Below are 23,586 nucleotides of genomic sequence, written 5' to 3' on the forward strand. Positions count from 1 at the left end.
GATCGTTTGCCTACCTCACAGCCTTTGCAGTTATTATTCTCTCAGGCTGGAATGCTCTTTACTTTGATATTTTCTTTGCTTAAACTCTTCAGTTTTTTTAGACATCTTGCTCAAATATTAATATCACCTCATCAGAAAAAGCTTTCCTGACTTCCCTAAGTAAAATAAACCTACCTTGTCATGGTCCTCCTTCCCCTTTCCTATTTAATTTTTTCCATAGCATTTGTCACCATCTAACATATTTTATATATAGTTAACATTTTATTTTATATACAATCTACCTGTTTAAATTACATTGTAATTATTTAGTATAATTTATGTTGACTTAGAGGCCCCACTAGACTATAAAGTACATGGAATCAGCGACTTTGATTTTTTTACTATGTGTCTTCAGTGTTTTTTAATAGTTCTTTAAATGTAATTGGTGTTTCATTAATATTTATGGGATAAGTAAATAAGTAAATTTACTATATAGAGAAAGAATTTACTTTGTTCAGATTCTAGTAGTGCCAGTCAGGTTAAGACATTTCCTGACACTTCTCTCTTTGCCTAGTTCCATCCCTGTTGGAAACAGAAGTGATTCTGTGTGTAGAGATGGGAGTTGGATGGGTTAAAAAAATGTAAGGGAGGAAATAGGGAAAAAGAAGACTATACCCTCCTGTTCCATTTTAAGTCTCTCAGCCTGAAACTACTACAAATTTATAAAGGGAAGAAGTTTTAACTTTAAATGAAGTTGGTGTTTTGATTAATAAACTGGACTGAGGTAGATTATTCTTGGTACTATAGATATCTTAAAAGAAGATTGTCTAAGAAAATTATGGGACCTTCCCTTACCCAACATTTTCTTCAGAGGAGAAGAGAAAAAAATGAATCTGCAGATTGGTTAGAAATGACCTAGTGTAAGGGGAATGATAAATGAAATTGTTTGTTTGTTTTTTGGTCTGAATCCTATGGAATTCTGCTTAATCAACACAAGTTACCTTTCTATTATGCTCTTTAACACAATGGTTAGTAATCTGTTGTTTACATGTCTGTCTCCCTTACTAGACTATGAGTGCAAGAAGATAGGGCCAGTGTTTTTTTTTTTAATTAATTTATTTTAATTGGAGGCTAATTACTTTAAACATTGTAGTGGTTTTGCCATACATTGACATGAATCAGCCATGGGTATACATGTGTTCCCCATCCTGAAACCCCCTCCCACTTCCCTCCTCATCCTATCCCTCTGGGTCATCCCATTGCACCAGCCCTTAGCACCCTGTCTTATGCATCTGGACTGGCAATCTGTTTCACATACGATAATATACATGTTTCAGTGCTATTCTCTCAAATCATCCCACCCTCACTTCTCCCACAGAGTCCAAAAGACTGTTCTATACATCTGTGTCTCTTTTACTGTCTCGCACATATGGTCATCGTTACTGTCTTTCTAAATTCCATATATATGTGTTAGTATACTGTATTGCTGTTTTTCTTTCTGACTTACTTCACTCTGTATAATAGGCTCCAGTTTCATCCACTTCATTAGAACTGATTCAAATGCGTTCTTTTTAATGGCTGAGTAATATCCCATTGTGTATATGTACCACAGCTTTCTTATCCATTCATCTGCCGATGGACATTTAGGTTGCTTCCATGTCCTGGCTATTGTAAACAGTGCCACGATGAGCACTGGGGTACGTGTGTCTCTTTCAATTCTGGTTTCCTCAGTGTGTATGCCCAGCAGTGGGATTGCTGTGTCGTATGGCAGGTCTATTTCCAGTTTTTAAAGGAATCTCCACACTGTTCTCCATAGTGTGGGCCAGTGTTGTATTAAGCTTGTTTATCTAAGACCCACCATGGTTCTTGAAACATAGCAACCATTTAGTGCTTGTTGAATAGCAAACCCCTCTACCAACCTCTCTTGCTCTTCACCTAGATTCAAAAATTTACCAAAATACCTTGATTGCAAAATATTGCAATCAAGGTTGAAATATTTTATGATATAAAAGAGGCTTATTGCTTCAAGATTTAAAGAGATTATATTCTATTCCAAGGTTTAGATTCATTTACCATAATGAAAATTTAACGCCACTCCATTCTACACTCTATGGGAAAACACTTTACTTTGGATGTATCACCAGGTTACCTTTATTCCTCCTTTCTTGCTCAAGGTCTCAGCCATCTAATCTGTCTCCCCTGTTGCAGCAGGGTATGAATGTGGCTTTTATAGAACCCAGTGTTGGAATAAATGCTGAAAATAATCTTCTTCTCTCTACATCTGGTATTGCTGTGATTCCTTTTAAAGGTAGAGCTTGAATCCTTGTTATTTAAAAGTTTGAAAGTCGATCGCTGTATTCTTATGGAAATTGCGAAAAAAAAGGACAATGTTTTGAAAGACTGTGGAGTCTTTGTTTTAGTAGAAAAATTACAGCATCATTGTCACTATGACCCAGAGGTGAAAAGTTATAAAGCATTCAGCTCAAAGAGATGGCACATGAATTTAATAATTTTCATGTGGATAATCATTTTCCAAACAAACTGTAGCCATGACTTAATCCCTCCTAGAAAGACAGGAGTGTATCTTCAAACAAGCTGCCTAAGCTGTTTGTTCACAGTTTGCTTTTTGATTCAGCAAGATGGATTATGAGGGGTAACAACCAGAGCTGTGACAGCTTTGGCTAAATCCCACCTGGCGTTCAATCCCTTTCTCCTTTAAAAAACTCCAAATTCATAATTCTACAAAAGGCTTAATCAAAGTCGTTGGAGGAGTGCCTTGGCTTAAAGTTAGTGGTAGTGGTGGGTTGGGGGGGTGGCATTGGGGGGAGGGATTTAATATGCCAATTAAAAATCAATTGTTATTAAAAAGTCTGGTTGTTTTATTTACATAGTGAAAGCAACCCAAGTATAAATCCAAATTGAAAAATGCAGTGCTTGGCTGACTATGAAGTGAAGTAAAAACATTTAAGTCCTACCCCATTGCTTTTAGCGAATCTTTCTTGGTCAGTGACTCAGACGATAAAAACTCTGCCTGCAATGCAGGAGACCTGGGTAAAATCCCTGGATTGGGAAGATCCTCTGGAGAAGGGAATGGCTACCCACTCCAGTATTCTTGCCTGGAGAATTCCATGGACAGAGGAGCCTGGCAGGCTACAATTCGTGGGGTCACAAAGAGTCGAGCACAACTGAGTGACTAACACTTTTTCCAACCCAGTGAACCTTCTTGGGGCACAACAGGGCTGCCATTTTCCTGGCCTCTAGGCATTGTTTCTTCCATAACACTCATCCACAATCACATTATATGTATAATACAGATGTGAAACCTCCTCTATCATGTTTATCAGCCTGTCTCCTTTCTACTATAGTTACTCTCACTTTCATTTCCTTCATCCTGGCTAAAAGTCTTAGTAGGGATGGAAAGAAAAATTATGGTAGTCTTTCACTACATATGAGAGTTCCTGACAGAGCAGATGCAAAATATTGGACTAAATGACTGTATTTCTTTTTTCAGTTTAGAATGCCACATTAGATTTCTCACAGTTCTTTAGTACTTTGATTAGAATAGGCAAGTTAGTGTTAATTATCTATAGTTAGGTACTACCTACTTTGATATACCAACATATTGATCATTATTCATTACTCTTGAAGTGGGGAGTGGATAATTTGCCATTAATAATTAAAATGCTGACATTTAAGAATAAATTTACTTTTAAAATGGGAACTAAATCAAAACTATCCTTATTTACAATAAAATAAGCTTTTCTTTACTTGCATTGAAGCAGCAGAAGAAAGTGTTTAGTTAGCCTGAAGAATTGTTGACAGTGTCTATGGGAGTACAACATTCCTGGGAGGACAAAATGTTAGGGAACACCAATCTTGGTTTCAGAGCCCTAGAAAGTAGAAGAAATAGATGGCAAATTAGATTGCCCTATACTCTTTCATTCCTTGTCATCATTCCTTGTATGGAAAAGTAATTTTGTACCTGACGCTACCTTCCCAAAGTCACCTTTGAGACTTGGTTTCTAACGTGTCTGCTGTACTGTGTTGTGCTAAGTTGCTTCAGTCCACCTCTTTGCGACCCCATGGGCTGTAGCCCGCCAGGCTCCTCTGTCCATGGAATTCTCCAGGAAAGAATACTGGAGTGGGTTGCCATGCCCTCCTCCAGGGGATCTTCCTGATCCAGGGATTGAACCCATGTCTCTTAGGTCTCCTGCATTGGCAAGGAAGTTCTTTACCACTAGGGCCTCCTGGGAAGCCCCTCCTAATGTATAACTACATAGACTACATTGATTACATATACTAACAAGAAAGGAAAATGATTACTTCGAAACCTTAAGTCCAATCTTGCTTTGAGAATGATCTTTGGATTTCAATTACTATATCAAACTTTATACCTGAATTGTTATTAAGCACCAACATTATTTACATCTAACTTCCTCTTCCTTTATCTGCATATTTATCATGAAAGTGCTAAGGAGGAGCACAGGGGCATAAGTGTTATCAACCTATGGGAAAAGAAAATAAATTTAAAGAATTTGGTGTTTGGTCTCTTGACCATTTAAGAATGGCAGTTCTGTTAAAACATTGATGTGTGCATATGGTGTCATCTCTTCAGAGTATCCCAGTAGTAACCTGTCTTTGAGACTCAGAGCTAGAAATTTAAGAAAAGCATGGGTTCAAAGTATGGAATTATATGTTTTTCTTTCAATCTTTGATAGGTTACCTTTGTGGTTGTTCAGTCACTAAGTTGTGTCTGACTCTTTGCGACCTCATGGACTACAGCATGCCAGGCTTCTCTGTCCTCCACTGTCTTCTTGGGGTTTGTGCAATTCATGTCCATTGAGTTGGTGATGCTCTCTAACCATCTCATCCTCTGCCAACCTCCTCTCCTTTTGCCTTCAATCTTCCCCAGCATCAGGGTCTTTTCTAATGAGTTGGCTCTTCACATCAGGTGGTCAAAGTATTGGAGCTTCAGCTTCAGCAACAGTCCTTCCAATGAATATTCATGGTTGATTTGCTTTAGGATTGACTGATTTGATCTCCTTGCAGTCCAAAGGACTCCTAAGAGTCTTCTTCAGCACCATAATTCATAAGCTTCAATTTTTCAGCTCTCAGCCTTCTTTGCTAGGTATTGAGTACAATAAATTTGAAGCTCTTTTGTCCTTTGATTAAACAATTTAATTTTTGTATTGTTTTAATATTTTCTGTGGTTTCTGTATCTTTCATGCTTTTCACCATTATTTCAGATCTTTTGGACCTGCGATTCAAGTACAAGTCATTGACATTATTGCATTTTTAACAATACCTTAGAAATATATTGGAGTCTGGCATAATCTTATTTTATTTTATGTTGGGGTATTTATTAATGTCAGTTAAAAATCATGGCCTTTATATATGTTTATTTATCTGTAACATATACAAATGCATTTGTAAATATATATATTGAAAGCATACTTATTTCTAGTGTGTATAAACACATATTGTTTAGTTTATACATATATAACATTTGTTTTCAGTGTGTGTGTTCATAGTCACAGATATTTTCCAGTGGCATTTGAAATGAAATCTTAATTTTTCATTCTATTTTTCTTTTAAATTGATCAGTATAGTTGATTAAGTAATAAGCTTTCAACTTTTTGTGTATGAAATGAACATTTTATTTTCTGCTTTTACCTGGTAACATACTTTTAGGGTAGCTGAGGTTTGGGGATGGGGAAGCAGCAGGGAGTTCCCAGATTGAAAGTGCTAACTCCCTGAAGAAAGAGAACTCTGAAGAAATGTTGTGACAGTTGTTTGGCACTAGCAGAGCACAAGCAGGTTTTAACATGCAAATCCTGTTTTATTGCTCTTATTTTATTGCTATCCAAATAAAACCCAGATAATAATTTTCATTCCACTTACAACTGCTCACAATGGGCTCTTATTCAATAAAGAAAATAAATATACTTTTTAAAAATTTGTTTTTGAGGATCTGAGTTCTGTAGAAATAGGCTGAAAACAGGGGGTAGAAAACAAATATTTGTTAAGTGATGAGCCTGTGTCTAACATTAAATTATATGAGTTATAAAAAAATGCTAATATTTCTTTAAACAATGACCGATAGATAAGGCACATGTAAGAGTCAGTTAATAAACATAAACATGGCATTGTTTTCTATAGGATTGACCTTGTGCAAAATTCCAGGTCATGGACTCTTAAAATCTCTTAATAGACAATACTTAGTTACATAAAATTGTAGGCATTTTTACAGAGGAAGGGAGTCTAAGAAACCCTGTAATAAAGAACAGGACAGTAATTTTAGCTTGTTCTTTCTTCATTATTTATTCAGAGAAATCCTAGATAAGGACATTACTACTCATATATTCTCTCACAGCACCACTTATCTCATCTTAGATATTCGCAGTTATAGATTAACATTTATTTGTGTAATTATTTGCTTAATGTCTGCATCCTTAACTTGACTGTAAGCTCCATGCTTGCAGATATAGCCTCACTCACTATTTCACTCCCTGTTATGGGCACAGTACATAGTAATCACACAAATATTGGTTGAATGAATCAACAACTGATTGTGAATGTGATATTAAATATACAAGTTAGAGAAGATAGCTAGGTTTACATGTGCTGGAATTGTCAGGGTGAGTTTGATGGAGGAGGCAGCACCAATTCAATCTACACTTATTGTCCACTTATCATAAGGCTTCCCTCATAGCTTAGTTGGTAAGTCATCTGCCTGCAATGCAGGAGACCCAGGTTCGATTCCTGGATCGGGAAGATCCCTTGGAGAAGGAAATGACAGCCCACTCCAGTACTCTTGCCTGGAGAATCCCACGGACAAAGAAGCCTGGCAGGCTATAGTCCACGGGATTGCAAGAGTTGGACATGACTTAGCGACTAAACCACCACCATATGTATACCTATGACTGATTCATGTTGAGGTTTGACAGAAAACAACAAAATTCTGTAAAGCAATTATCCTTTAATAAAAAATAAATAAATTTTATGGGCTTCCCAGGTGGCTCAGATGGTAAAGTGTCTGCCTGCAACGCGGGAGACCCGGGTTCGATCCCTGAGTCAGGAAGATCCCCTGGAGAAGGAAATGGCAACCCACTCCAGTACTCTTGCCTGGAAAGTTCCATGGATGGAGGAGCCTGGTAGGCTACAGTCCAGAGGGTCGCAAAGAGTCAGACATGACTGAGCGACTTCACTTTCACCGTCACTTTTCATAGGTAGGGCCTTTAGCTCTGTGTAGGATGGGGAAAATATCTAGAGCTTAATTTTGAAAGATGGGAAGTTTTGATGCTCACAAAGGCAGGGAAGAGGCATCTGGGGTGAAGGGAAATAGCAAACTTAAAGAGTGGTGTGGAATAAGCACAGTGGATGAGAAAAATAGCCTTGCTGGTGGATGTTGGGTAATTGCAGAAAAATGGTGAGAGGTTATGAACTGTTTTGACCAAGATGTTGCCTTGGGTTGGATTCTCCATAAACAGACCTCATGATGAGAATTCATGTGCAAGTGATTTCTGGAGAAGTACTCCTAGGAGAAATTAGTAAGGGTGTGAAGGAAACGGGAAGAAGCCAGGTAAATGTGTGTGATTTTTAGGCAAAGTCCCAGTTTTAGCCTGATCCTGCCAGGGAGTTCTGAAGTGTAAATTACACCTCAGAATATGTCTGAATCCAAGCAAAGGTGCTAGGCGGTCACACTCCCACATTATTTAGGCATCAACTGCTGGTTACCTCAGGGATGTAAACTCCTAGGCCCTTTGTGTTTTCTCTGGAGGAGCAGGGACAAACTAGCTCTAGTAGCTCCAGGGCAGTCACTGGAAGAGATGTGCTGATAACTATTCAAAGCAAATCATCCCAAAGCCAAAGAATGTACACACTGAAAGGTCAAAAGGATGGGAAAGCCTCTGGGGAGAGCACCTGAAGTGTCTGCTACAGGAGTTCTAGATTGGATTAATAGGTGATAGAGATTCATAGCAGTGGTTCTCAAATCTGGCTGCATTTTAGAAACACCAGAGGAACTTCTAAAGAAAAATTAATGACTTTCTCTGACTCAGATGAATTAAATCAGAACCTCATCAGGTAGAACTTAGGCATCAGTGTTTTTTTAAAAAGTTCCTCCCTTGGAATCAAAGGATTAACTGGATTACAGACTTCTGGACAAGGAGGTGGCAGGATGTAAGTAGTATTTTTATGGAAATAAAGAGGCAGAGTTTTATAGGCTGTATTCGAGGGAGAAAAACTGGAAGAGGCAGAGTTTTAACAAAAGTTGAGGTTATGGACTGTGGTGGTGGCAGAGAAAATGGAGATTAAAGTAACAAATTTGGGAGAAATTTTAAGGAAAAATCGAGGAAATTTAATAACTGATTAAATGTAGAGATGAAGGAGTCAAAGTGGTTTGAAGATTTCCAGGCCAGGAGCCTGGCTTTGAAGCAGTGTTCTTTGAAGTACTGTGATGCTCACACTGTGGAAAATTATATTAGCATAGCCCTTTGACATTTTCTGGAGAAGAGAAGGTGCTTCTTATTAATAAGGAAGATTGTCCTCCTATTATTCTTTGGTTACAACTTAAGACATTCTACTAACTCTTTTAGACTAAAAGTGATTGTTTAGATCATATGATGCATAATATAATGAAAGTAAATATATCTTTTGAGGCCTGAGGAATTTGTTCCCATGGAACTTGGAACTTGGGTGTTCAGAAATGATGTTCACAATTCTGTCATATTCTGTTAGTTATTCGATATTCCAGTTGACAGGATTGGCACCAGTTACTTCTGCTATTAATACTGCTAAATATACAGGTTTATAGCCATCTATCTTTTCTTATATCTTAGTAATAAATTGTAACCTTTGATATGACATATAACTGCTGCTGCTGCTGCTGCTGCTGCTAAGTCGCATCAGTTGTGTCCTACTCTGTGCGACCCCATAGATGGCAGCCCACCAGGCTCCACCATCCCTGGGATTCTCCAGGCAAGAACACTGGAATGGGTTACCATTTCCTTCTCCAATGCATGAAAGTGAAAAGTGAAAGTGAAGTTGCTCAGTCGTGTCCGACTCTTCGCAACCCCACGGACTGCAGCCCACCAGGCTCCTCCATCCATGGGATTTTCCAGGCAAGAGTACTGGAGTGGGTTGCCATTGCCTTCTCCATGACATATAACTAGATATATCTTAAACATTTTATGCTTTTTATAATGTGGTAAGGCCTTTCTCATATTTGTGGAGTATTAGAAAAAACTTTTCTCTTTTGATACAATAATTATGTAAGCAATTGAAGTTTACATATTTTGTCTTAATTGTATAATATTTCTTTATATATACAAAAACTACATATGGATATTTTGCTTTGTATATACACAAAAAAGTGATATAACTACTAGTGCCATTCATTTTGTATAATACTTTCTCAGCACATCACATAAAGAATCCAGTAAGATGGTGAAAAAAGGGACTGTTGTCCCTACTTTACAGATGTTAAAGTTAGGTCTAATAGGAGTAAAGTGACTTGCCCATAGTTGCTTAGGACATAAAGTGGTGGGAAAGAAGCATGAAATCAGGTCTTTCGTTCCCAACTCAAGTGTCTTTCCGTTGTGCATTGCTTTCTTATTCTAAAGCGTTACAAAGTGATTCTTTGGTGTTCTGCTTTTCCTAGGTTGTGAACATTCATATTTGGATATCTCACTTACTACATATGAGCTGTGGCTTTTAAATTTTGGGAAGCAACAGTGGCAATGACAACTATCAGTTTGATATTATCTGTTAAATGACAGACACTATGCTTGAAATTTTGCAAATGTTTGCTCTAATCTTCTTAATAACATTATGTAATATGCAGTTATAACCTCATTTTGCAAATAAAAAAACTGAAACTTAAAATGGTGTTATTCTTTAACAAAATGGTTGCATCATATTTTAGATTTCACATATAAGTGATATCATATGATATTTTTCTTTCTCTGTTTGACTTACTTCACTTATTATGATCTCTGGGTCCATCCATGTTGCTACAAGTGGCTTTTATTTCATTCTTTTTTTGTGGATATATATATACATATATGTATGTATGTATATATATGGGCTTCCCTGGTGGCTCAGTGGTAAAGAATCCGCCTGCCAATGCAGAAAATGTGGGTTCAGTCCCTGAGTTGGGAAGATCATCTGGAGAAGGATATGGCAACCCACTCCAGTATTCTTACCTGGAAAACCCCATGGACACAGGAGCATGGCGGGCTACAGCCTGTGGGGTCACAAGAGAGTCAGGCATGACTTAGTGACTCAACAACAACTATATATATATATATGCACACACACATCTTTATCTATTCATCTGTTGAGAGATGCTTAGGTTACTCCCATGTCTTGGCTATTGTAAATAGTGCTGCTGTGAATATTTGAGTGTATGTATCTTTTAGAATTAGAGTTTTCTCTGGCTATATCCCAGAAATGGAATTGCTGGATAATATGGTAACATTTTTATTTACAAAACAAAAATAGACTCACAGACATAGGAAATAAACTTACGGTTACCAAAGGGGAAAGGGGGAGAGGGATAAATTAAGAGTTTGGGATTAGCAGATACAAACTACTTTATATAAAATAAATTAACAAGGTCCTGCTGTATAGCTTAGGGAATTATATTCAATATTTTATAATAAACTCTAATGGAAAAGAATACATAAAGAATATGTATATGGATAACCGAATTACTTTGCTATATACTAGAAACTAAGACAACATTGTAAATTAACATATTTCAATTAAAAAGATAAAATGAAACAAACCAAAAAACGGTTGTACTTAAAATAGGCATTGCAGTTCAAAGGAAAAAAGAATAGAAAAATGCATTGTGATTTTAAAGCTTTTACTATAGAATGAAACCATTTTCTTCAAATAGCTTTCTTATATTAATTTTTAATGTTTTACTTAGATTTCTATTTGATTAGTTTATAATCATAGGGTTTTTAGAATCGCTTCTTCATATGTTCCCTATGACTCCAATTAGTTTTTAAAGTTTGAATATTTTTAGATAATGAAATAATATTTGTGACTAGTTTTAGTGGGCATCTGTGGCTAAGTCTATTCAATATATGTATTATTTTTGCTTTATGCTTATTGTTCCTTCTGGAAACTTTCTCTCCAGCATGTTTCATTCCTGCTCCTGGGATATAAACAGATCTAGTTTGACCTATCAGATTGTTTCATTCACTAAGCATTAGTGCTCAGTTCTTTTTAGGGATGGACAAGTAGATCTGTGTAATAAAGAATTTGACCTCAGCTCAAAGACATATCTGATCTTCATCTCTCACTTCTAGGAGGCAACCTCTAAACCCATGTAATTTCATGCCAGGGGTGTCTTTATTAGTCATGATAGGCTCCTTAGACCATGTGATGTCAGACTGATTTCCAAAAAGTTTGGCTAGAGATTGAACTAAACCATGTAGGTAATTATTCAGTCAGTCATGCCTACATATTAAGCCCTTATAAAAAGCTATGGACGTGGAAGCTTGGGTGAGCTTCCTTAGCTGGGAGTACTCTTAGAGTATTGTCATATATAAGTGCTAGAAGAGTAATGTAGACCTGAGGATGCTGAAAGCTTTGCATCTGGAACCCTTGTAGACTTTGCCCTGTGCATGTTTTCCTTTGGTTGACTCTAATTTGTATCTTTTTGCTATAATAAAACTATGCTCTGTTCTCTGTGAAGTTGGCTCAGTTGTGTCTGACTCTTTGTGACCCCATGGACTGTAGCCTGCCAAGCTCCTCGGTCCATGGGATTTGGGGAAAGAAAACTCTAGTGGGTTGTTCTCCAGGGGATCTTTCCGATCCAGGAATCGAACCTAGGTCTCCCGCATTGCAGGCAGACCATCTGAGCCACCAGAGAAACCCTTAATAAAACTATAATGATGTCTAATGTTTTCCTGAGTACTATGAGTTGTTCTAGTGAGCCATTGAACTTGTGGGTGGTCATGAGAACTACCCTGAATTTGTAGCTAGCTGGTCTAAAGTGAAGATGTCCTTTTGGAATTCCTGAACTCGTGTCTGGTGTCTGTTCCCTCTGATTTTGCACTTGGTGTCAGAAGTATTGGGCATGCTTGGCAGTCTGGAGGACTATACCCTTAATCTTGAGTTTGACCAGTTTTTGGTTTTGGGTAAGGGTCAAGAAGAATATTGCATAGAATTAGTATGTGGACAGGTAGGGAAGTTCTCTTTCTAGAAATGTTAAGCTAGGGATGTTAAGGAAAGATGTAATTGTCTTGCTGCTGGCAGTGTTGTCTTCCATGTGATGATCGCCTGCATGTAGAATGTAACTAGGTAGTGTTAGAATTCTGAAATGAAAAAAGAACATTCTGGTAATGTTGCTTGAGCTCACTGGTTTCACTGTGCCAGATGCCATATATATCCATGACTTCCTGGTTCAGTAAATCTTTAAATTTCCTTTTTGCTTAAACTAGTTTGAACTGGCTTCCACCATTACAATCTAAGAGTATGTCAAATACTTGTGCTTAAGATCCAGTGTTTTTCCTGGAGGGTCACAAAGCTCCACAGGTATTGCTGAATGAAATTTTGATAAAGAATTTCCTAATTTTCATGAATCCCTGATAATCACTTAGAACTTCGTTTTAAACATACTTTTAACTTTTATTTCATTAAGGAAGAAGTCTTACCTGTGTGAAAACATTTATTAATGAATGACCTGAATTATGTTATCTAACCACAATTTTTGGTATGGAAATTGAGAGTAGGGGGAATTTGTAGAGTCAGAAAGATTCTGGAAATACATATATTTTAAAAATATTCTTTGTTGGGTATATAACTAATAAGAGGAAATAAATAATAAAAAATTGGTGTTAGGTGCATGAACTTAGGTTTGGAGCAAATTCTTTTGATTAAAATTATATGGTATGTAAATTTCCATATACAGAAATTAGTCTGTTTACAAAGTTGTATAGAATTTATTCAAGTACAGATTATATATATATATACACACACACATTTAAATAATTATCAAATTTTTCCTATTATAAAGCAATAAATACTTATTTTAGAAAAAGGAAAAAATAAAAATATCCATTCATTCAAGACACATGTCTTTAGCACCTATTATATATGAGACATTCTCAAAAGATTGCAATGAACAAGACAGATGTATTTTTGCTGTCATGGAGATTAAATTTTGTGGTATAAAAGAAAATTATCAATCCTACTCTCTGAAAAAACAAGGTTAACATTTTAGTGTATTTCCAACATATATGCTTGAGTGGGATGTGTGTGTGTATGTATAATGCAGTTGAAATAATGTTCTGCATGGAATCTTGGATTCTGCTATATTTCTTAAACTTTTTATCTTTAATCCTACTTTTTGTTATTTAACAGTCTTCAAAAGCATTAGTTTTTAATGACTACTAACATTGTAAGTCATATTTACATACCTCAAAATTATTTTTTTAAATTACCACACTGTGATGATTAGTTTTGCTCACATACATTTGTCTAAACCATGCTTATTTCATTAAGATGTATTCTTGAAGTGAAATTAGTGGCTAAAAATACAGGAATATTTAAGAGTTTCATGACACTCTCCAACATCAGTGGCTGGGGTGGTTCTGAACTAGGTTCCTTTCAAATTACTTCTTCTACCCTGGATCTTGGAGTAGGTGAGATACTGTTGTGTGCCCTTTAAGAGTGAAGTCTATTTCCCACAGCTTTCTAGGTGGGAAGTAAGCCTCACTGTCCTTCAAAGCCAAATGTTTTGGGGACTTGTGTTCCTGGTGCAGGACCCCTTGGCTGGGGAGCCCAGTGTGGAGCTCAGACCCCTTACTCCTTTGGTAGAACCTCTTCAAATGTAATTATTCTCCTATTTTGGGGTTGCCCACTTGGGAGCATGGGTGTCTCCACCCCTCCTGCCTATCTTGTGGTTCCTTCTTTATATCTTTAGTTGTTGAATAACTTTTCTGGTAGATTCCAGTCTTTCTCATCAATAGTTACTCTGTAAATAGTAATTTTGGTGTGCCTGTGAGAAGAGATGTTTTTCTACTCTACCATCTCCTTTCACACCCACCAATCACCAATTTAATATCTACTTTTTCATATTTTCCTGTTCTGGACCTTTCATGTAAATGGAATTATATAATATATAGGCCCTTGTGACTGGCTTCTTTTCTTAACATGTTGCGAATGCCTTGCTATTTTTAAAAATTAGTATTTTATATCATTTTAATGTTAATTTTATAAGATTAATTGTTTCATTTGGCATTTAAAAATATTTGTGTATAATTTCTACAACAAGGGGATTATTCATTGCTTGGAAATTTCAAATAATTTACAGTAAAGTCATCTGGTTTTGTAGTAGTTTTCTGTTAAGCTCTTTTCTTTTTCTGAAAAGTTCAGCAAGTCCCTAAGACCGTCTTTGCTTCTGACACTAATTGCATGTTCTGAGGGCTCCCACGACCACCTTCAGATTTAGTAATTCACTAGAAGGATTCATAGCACTAAGCAAAGCTGGTATACTCACTCACAGATACAGTTTATTACAATGAAAAGCAATAAGTTAAAATCAACCAAAGGAAGAGACGTGTGGGGCAGGGTACAGGAAGACACAACTACAGAGCTTCCAGTTGTCCTTTTCAGATAGAGTCATGTGGACAGTGCTTACTTCTCCCAGTAAAGATATGTGGCAATATAAATGGAATATTGCAACCAAAGAAGCTCACCCAAGCCTTGTGTCCAGTTTTCATTTGGCCTTGGTCATGTAGACTTCCCTGGTGGCTCAGACGGTAAAGCGTCTGTCTACAATGCGGGAGACCCGGATTCAATCCCTGGGTGGGGAAGATCTCCTGGAGAAGGAAATGGCAACCCACTCCAGTATTCTTGCCTGGAAAATCCCATGGACAGAGGAGCCTGGTAGGTTACAGTCCATGGGATCGCAAAGAGTCAGACACGACTGAGCGACTTCACTCACTCATGTAGATATGGTTGACCACCTATGTGACTGATCTTAGTCTGTAGTTCCTCCAGAGCTCCTTAGCTGCTGTCATGTGGCCCAAACCACCCTCCGCCAACCATAAATCATATTATTAGCACAGGCTGTGTGGCACCAGGGCTTCCCAGGTGGTGCTAATGGTCAAGAATTCATCTGCCAATGCAGGAGACACAGGAGATGTGGGTTCAATCCTTGGGTCAGGAAGATCCTCTGGAGAAGGAAATGGCAACCTGCTCCAGTAGTCTTGCCTGGGAAATCTCATGGACAGAGGACCCTGGCAGGCTACAGTCCATGGGGTCACAAAGAGTGTGACATGACTGATCGACTAAACAACAACAACAAACGTGTGGCATGACCCAAGAACCCCAGGTAAACAAAGACACTCTTGTCAGACAGGATATGCCAGGGGTTGGGAGGTTACCTTCTAGGAGTTGGGGGCAAAAGGGCAAGACTATTTTTAGGGCAACGTTAATCTTTTACTGTGCACCACTTATAGCTGAAAAATCCATTTAGAATTTTTGTTTCATGTGTTAGTTTAGCTTATATTTTCCAGAGAATTTTGTGTATCACCTTTTTCAAATTTTTGTTGAAATGTGATCTTATATATTATCTATTTTGATTCTCTGTTTTCTTAAAAATCCATTTTCTCATTTCTAAGTTTTAACTTTGTATTTTTAGTAATGTTTCCTAATGAAATTTGTCAATTTTCCTATCATTTTTCTTCCCTTAGATCTAAAAAAGTTAATTCAAGAGTTCCTACAAGTCCTAATAAGTAACTACTTATTATTTTTATGCTTATTTTTAAATGTGTTCTATTTCTTAAGTTTGTTTTACTGTTATATTACCCTAACATTCTTTTCAATTACCAATAACTGTGCCTCAGATAAACCTTTGGTAGCTACAATACTACCGTTGCACGGAGCTAAAAATTTTGAATGAAATGACTTATTAACCAACACTTTTCTTCTTATTTAGTAATAAAAGTCTTCACAACTATGAAATGTTCTGAAACACCACAGATTTTTTTTCCCAAAATTTTAATCTTGTTTTATTTTAATTAAACTTTAAAGTTTGGAGGTAATTATAGATTCACCTGTAGTTGTAAGAAATAATATGAAGAGATCTCCCATGTATACTTTGCCAAGTTTGACCCAGTGATAATATCTTGGAAAACTATAATACAGCATCATAGCCAGGATATTGACACTGATACATTCAGTATATAGAACATTTTAATCACCACTAGAATCTCTCAGGTTGCCCTTTTATATACATATCCACTTCCTTCTGGGTTAGCACCCTTTGCTCCTAGCAAGTATTATAATTTCTGTAATTTTGTCATTAAAAGAATGTTACATAAACGGAGTTATATAATATATAACTTGGGGATTTTTTTTCCCCCACTTGTCTTAAGTCTGTGGAGATTCATCCAAGATGTTGTGTGTATCAGTAGTTTGTTCCTTTGTATTGCTGAGTAGTATTCCACTGTAAATAAACCACAGTTTGCTTAACTGTTCACCTTTTGAAAGACATTTGGGTTGTGTCCAGATTTGAGCCTAAAGCTGCTATGAACATTTGTGTATAAGTTTTTGTGTGAACATAATCTTCATTTCTCTAGAATAAATCTCCGGACGTGCAGTTGCTAGGTTGTATGGTCATTATGTGTAATTTTTTTCAACGTGTTTGTACCATTTTACATTTCTATCAGGAACGCATTAGTCTAGCTCTTCTGCATCCTTGTCAGTGCTTGGTGTTGTCACTGTTTTCTCTGATATAATCTCTCATTGTGATTTTAATTTTAATTTCTTGAATGACTAATATGTTGGACATTTTTTCATTTGTTTATTTACCATCTGTATATCTCTTTTATGAAATGTTTCTTCATGTCTTTTGCCCATGTTCTAATTGTATTATTTAATTTTTTACTGTTGAGTTTTCTGAGTTCTTCGTATATTTTAGATACTAATCCTGTGTTACATATGTAGTTTGCAGATATTTTCATCCTATCTATACCTGGTTTTTTCATCCTTGCAATAGGTTCTTTTGCAGAGCATAAATTTTGAATTTTGATGGAAGTTCAAGATATTCTTTTTGGTTATGGACCATGCCCTTCATATCAAGTGTATGAACTCCTTGCCTATCTTTAGATTCCAAAGACATTCTCCTATGTTTTTGTTTCCTCAAAGTTTGATAGTTTTATATTTTACATTTAAGTCTGTGATCTATTTTTAAGTTTTATATGAAGATGAGACTTAGGTTGAGGTTCTGTTTTTTTGCTTTGTTTATTTTGTTTTTGCTTTGTACTCATGAATATCTACTTGCTCTGGCACAATTTTGTTGTTGAAAGGCTGTTTTTACTCCACTGAATTGTTCTTATATTTTGTCAAAATCAATTGGACAATCTGTGTGAGTCTATTTCTGGGTTCTTTATTCTTTACCATTGATCTATGTGTCTTTTCGCCACTAATGCCACACACAGTCTTGAATGTTGTATATGTTTTTATATATATGTATATATATATTCATATATGTTTATACATACACATATATGTATTGTTGGTCATTCGCCAAGTCATGTCCGACTCTTTGCAACCCCATGGACTGCAGCACACCAGCCCTTCCTGTCCCACACTATATCCTGGAGTTTGCCCAAGTTCATGTCCATTGAATCGGTAATACCATCCAACCATCTCATCCTCTGTCGCCCTCTATACATACATGCATATGTACAGTTGACCCTTGAACAACACAAGTTTGAATTGTACCAGCCCACTTAAACATGGATTTTTTTTCCAATAAATATGTAGTACAGTACTACATGATCTGCAGATCTGAAAATAAGAAGCCAAAGACACAGAGGACCAGCTGTCAAATTATAGACAGACTTTCAACTGCATGGGGATTGGCAACCTTAACCCCACTTGTTTAAGGGTTAGTTTTAAAAGTGTGTAACAAAATTTACTATCATTTAGACTGTCCCTACCACTTTATTCTTTTTCAAAATTGCTTTAGCTATTCTAGTTCTTTTACCTTTCCATATATATTTTAGAATAATATTGCCTATTATAAATCTTGCTAGGATTTTGATAGGAATTGTGTTAATGCTAGTGTATCAAGTCAGAGGGAAATAACATGTTTACTATACAGTGAACTTCCTATCCATGAATATGTTATTCTTTTCATTTATTCAGATGTTCTTGTTTTGTAAGTTTCAGCGTACAACTCCTGTATTTTTCCTTGAGAAATTGTAAATAAAATTCTTTTTAATTTTGAGATGCATATATTCATTTCTCTCATGTAAAAATACCAAAAAATGTTTATTTTGTGTCCTGTGATCTTGCTGAACTCATTTATTCATTCCAGGGGTTTTCTTTTGGTTCCTTGGGATTTTGTGTATATAATCATATCATCTGCAAATATAGATAATTTATTTCTTCCTTTTTGATATCTACTTACTGTTTTTGCTTCCTGCATTGGTTGGACTTTCCTTTATTATGTTGAGTAAGAGTAAGGTATGTGAAAATCCTTTATTTCTAATCTTAGTCTTTCACCATAAGCATTATGTTAGCAGTTTTTGGTAGATGCACTTTATCAAGTTAAGGAAGTTTCCTCCTTTGTTTGTTTTTCTGAGGGTTTTTTTTTTTTTAAACATGAATGGATGTGAATTTTGTCAAACGTTTTTCTGCATTAATTGATCTGATACTGTGTTTTTTATTAACCTGTTAGATTATATTGATAAATTGTATATTGATATATTAGATATTAAACCGTTGATAGACTTTTTAATGTCAAGCCAGCCTTTCATTCCTGACATAATTTTCACTTAGTCATCATGTACAATTCTTTTTATTTTTTACTGCTGAATTCTTTCTGTTAATATTTTCTTAAGGATTTTTCTCCTATACTCTTGAATGGTTATTCTGTAGTGTTTTTTGTGTGTGTGTGTGTGTGTGTGTGTGTGTGTGCTTCATCTGTCTGGTTTTGTATTACGTTAATTCTAGCTTCATAAAATGAACTGAGAAGTACTCTCTCCTCTTCTGTTTTCTGGAAAAGTTTGTGTAGAATTGGTATTAATTCTTTACGTATTTTATTGAGTTCTCCAGAACAACTGTCTTGGCCTGAAGATTTCTTTTATGGGAATTTAAATGTTATAATTCAAGTTCCCTAGTAGTTATAGAATTATTCATATAATATTTTATATTGAATGAGTTATAATAATTTTTGAGGAACTGGTCCATTTCATCTAAATTGTCAAATTGTCATATTTATATGCTTAGAGCTCTTCATAGTATTTCCTTATTTTCTGTTTGGTATCTATAGGATCTGTACTTATGTCTTCTGTTTCATTAATGATATTAAATTTTGTGTCATCTTTCTTTTCTTTTTCTGTATCATTCCTGTTAGAGCATTGTCAATGTTATTGATCTTTTCAAAGGGCCATCTCTTTGTTTCACTGATTTTCTCTATTTTTTTCTGTTTATATTTCATTGATTTTGCTCATATTTTTATTGTTTACTTCTTATGATTGCTTTGAGGTTTATTTTGTTCTTCTTTTCTAGATTCTTGGGTTGGGAACTTAGATTATTGATTTGGACTTGTCTCTTTTCTAATATGTGTTTAGTTCTATACATTTCCCTCATAACAATGCTTTAATTTTGTCTCATACATTTTGAGACATTTTTGTTTTCTTTCATTCAGTTTATTTTTTATTATTCTCTTTCAGACTTCTTATTTTACCAATAGTTTATTTAGAAGTGTAGTATTTAGATTCCAAGTGTTTAGAGATTTTCCTGTTATCTTTTTGTTATTTATTTCTATTTGATTCTCTTGTGGTCAGAGAACACACTCTGTGTGATTTCAGTTATTTTAAATTTGTTGCAGTTTATTTTATGGTCCTGGACATAGCTTTTCTTGGTATATTTTCTGTGAGTACTTGAAAAGAATGAATATTCTGCTCTGGTCAGGTGGAATGTTCCATAAATATTGATCAGGTCTTCTTGGTTGATGACATTGGTGAGTTCTTTTGTAACCTTTCAGCTTTTCTGTCTAGTTTTTCTATCAATTATTGAGAGAGGAGTGTTGAAGTCTTCAATTATAAATGTACATTTTTCTATTTTTTTTTCCAGTTCTAACAGTTTTTACTTTATATATATGGCAGCTCTGTTTGGTATATACACATTTAAGATTGCTAATCTTGGTGGATTGATCCTTATATAATGTTCCTCCCTGTTCTGGTAATTTCCTTTGTCTGAAGTTTATTTTGTCTGATATTAATGCAGCCACCTCTTGTTTTCTTCAGATTAATATTTACCTGTTTTATCTTTTTTCATCCTTTCACCTGCCTATCTTGCTATATTTGAAGTGAGTTTCTTGTAGATAGCATATAGTTAGGTCATGTTTCTTAATCTACTGTCCTAGTCTCTATCTTTTAATTGCTATATTTAGACCATTCATATTAATATAATTTTGATATATTAGGACTTAAGTGTGGATATTTTACTTTTTTTCTATTGCTCTTTTTTTTCCATCTCCTTTTCCTTTTTCCTGTCTTCTTAAAATCTTTTGAGAATTTAATTTTGATCTATTTATGGTGTTTTTGTTTTATTTTTTGGTGCTATGAACATGATATTTATAGTGGTTTTGAGTATGTCTATTTACATAGCTTATTAATGCTTGTTCTAATTATTACACCACCTATACATAATTATCAGTCTATTGATGTGCTTATTTATCTAGTTTTCATGAAAGTGTAGAAACCTTTTCTCGCTTTACCTCCTCTTGCCTTTACCATTTAAAACAAAGTTGGCTTAAATATTTCTTATGCATACATTTAAAACCACATTAGATAGGGTTATAATTTTGTTTCAACCATCAGTCATATTTTAGGAGACTTGAGGAGAAAGAAAGTCAATTCTGTTTATCAATGTTTTGTCTTATGGTCTTCTTTCAAGAAGACATTCCTGCTGTTTCATGACTCCTACTTTAATCATTGTAATCCATTTAATGTCTTTTTAGCCATTTTTAAAGGTTGTATCTATCTGGTGACAACAGATTCTTTTAGTTTTCTTTCCTTTGAGAATATATTTGATTTTCTCTTCATTCCTGAAAGATATTTTCAGTGAACACAGGATTCTGATTTCAGAACTACTATCTTGATTCTTAAAAAAAGTGCCACTTCCTTGTGGTCTCCATGATTTCTGATAAGAAATGTACTGTCATTTGAATTGTCTACCTCCTATAGTTAAGGTATCATTTCCCAGCTGCTTTGAAGATTTTTGTTTTGTCTTTAGTTTCCAGAAGTTTAACTATGTTTTGTCTTGGTAGGGATTTCTTTGGCATTTTCTGGCTTTCAGATTCTTCAGCTCCAAGTTTGGAATATATGAAGCAATAGGAAAACCAAGGGAACTCACTGTCAGGTCTTTCCTTCAATCCTGGGGTCCCTATCTGGTCTGTCTTATTTTCACTTCTCTTTAAGAGTGCTTTTATATTCGCTTTGTATAAAACATATCCTGATTTTTTTTTACTTGTACTTATTAGCAGGAAAAAAGGTGAAAATACACACGTATTCCATATTCCCTAAATATGGAATAGGGAGGTCTAATAGGAAGTCAAAGTGGAAGTCTACTGGCTTTATTTCAATAATTATTCACTTTTAAAAAATTTCTTCTTGAAATATAATATTTAGTCTAATATCTGCTCACATAGTATGTGTAAGGATAGATTTTTTTTAATTGTCTACTTGGGAGTTGACTGACACATTTAATTGCAAGATATCTAGATATGCTTAGTTTCTGGCATAAATTCTAGTGTCTAGATTGTAGGCATTTACCAAATTGGTTCTGACTAAACCATGGTTGTATCACCTCTTAGCCCCAAGTATGATTCCCTGGCAGTCAGAGTTAATAAAGTATATACTTCAAATGGTTTTGTGATTACATGTAAAGATTACAGAGAAACACTGCACTTACTTCTGCCCATTTCCAAAAGCTGTTCTAAAACTCAGAGGGTGTAAATGGGTGTCAAGAGCCTTCAGTGCTGAAGCAGTGACAGAAGGGATTAACAAAATAAAAATAAAAAAAATAAAGTATATACTAGTCTCCTAAATACTTTGAAAAGGTCTTGTAGGCTCTTCTCCCTACCAGATAAAACTTAGAGGGGTCACACCACCTAGGATATAATGTATGACTTCTGGTCCTCATGTACTCTCCTTTTTTATCTTCATATTTTTGAGTGTTGCAGTATGTAAAAAGGCATTGGGGAGACTGAGGAGGGAAAGTGGAAACAGTGGTATGATTGTATCATATCTCCTTTCCCTCAGTTGAGAAATAATCATTTTTTTCTGGTTGAATGTAAGCGTATCTCTCCAAGTCAGAGGGTCAGAGAGTGAATGAGAAAGAAAATTCTTCACCCTTTAGGAGGGCCATCCTTGTTTTCAGAGCCATTCATGGATCAGTCATTGCCTGCTTTGCTCATTTCAGCTCCATCGGTTTAATACTTAAGGGAAATTCCCTCCAACTTTAGACAATAGTCAGTTTTTAGTGTTGCTGTTTTTAATCTTTTTTTTTTCTGGGTACTCTTAGGTATTTTTGGAGAAGGGAGCAGCACCCAGCCAGATGCCATTTAAAACTAAAATCTTCCAGACTAAAATCTTAAGGGAAATTTAAAAATAAGTCAAAGTGAAAGCAGGTTTTTAAAAATTGAATTGAACAATTAAGTTGCTAAAATAATCTCTTCATTTAAAAAATCAGTGACATACATAAACAATTTTATTGTTTGAGTTTTTAAATCTTTTTAACTCTTTAAATTAGCATCCTCTTGGTACTTGAATAGGTGCCATCTGCTGATCTGTAACTGAGCCAGTTTTTGCATTTGGACCTAAATTTAAAACTTAATTCTGATAGAGAAGCATGCAGGTCTTCATTAAAAAAATCATTTGTAGATTTTATTTTAATACTTTCCTAAAACTTAGATTTATTTATTTGTAGCAATTTACATGGAGCTTCCCTGGTGGCTCAGGTGGTAAAGAATCTGCTTGCAGTGTAGTCCATGGGATCGCACATAGGTTACTTTCTCAAAGATACCTGCTATTAGTTACTTAAACTATTCTATCAGTTTAACAAGGAGGTAACTTGAGTAGGTGAGAAGTACTGGCCTTTCTTGGTGGCTCAGATGGTAAACAATCTGTCTACAATGCAGGAGACCTGGGTTCGATCCCTGGGTTGGGAAGGTCCCCTGGAGAAGGGAATGGCTACCCACTCCAGTGTTCTTGCCTGGAGAATCCCATGGACAGAGGAGCCTGGCAGGTTACAGTCCATGGGGTCACAAAGAGTCGGACATGACTAAACAACTAAACACACACACACACACACACACACACCAGTTAAAAGAGTCGGACATGACTAAGCAACTACACATACACACACACACACACACACACACACACACACACACACACACACACACACACACCAGTTAAAAGAGTCGGACATGACTAAGCAACTACACACACACACACACACCAGTTAAAAGAGTCGGACATGACTAAGCAACTACACACACACACACACACCAGTTAAAAGAGTCGGACATGACTAAGCAACTACACACACACACACACACAC

The 23,586-nt window shown here is 35.7% G+C and overlaps 1 long non-coding RNA gene across 1 annotated transcript; it reads right to left on the reverse strand.

The window, feature by feature from the left end:
- Window positions 1–1,076: 1,076 nt before the first annotated feature.
- LOC145512887 (uncharacterized) lies at window positions 1,077–10,185 on the reverse strand. The gene is made up of 3 exons (XR_014058897.1): window positions 9,958–10,185; window positions 4,703–5,236; window positions 1,077–3,869 (listed from the first exon to the last, which is right to left on the reverse strand). It is a non-coding gene; the product is annotated as an uncharacterized LOC145512887 (long non-coding RNA).
- Window positions 10,186–23,586: the final 13,401 nt, after the last annotated feature.

This window comes from Giraffa tippelskirchi, chromosome 1 (genome assembly GCF_054371585.1).
Source record: "Giraffa tippelskirchi isolate mGirTip1 chromosome 1, T2T-mGirTip1v1.2.pri, whole genome shotgun sequence".
In the NCBI taxonomy this organism is placed as follows: Eukaryota; Metazoa; Chordata; class Mammalia; order Artiodactyla; family Giraffidae; genus Giraffa; species Giraffa tippelskirchi.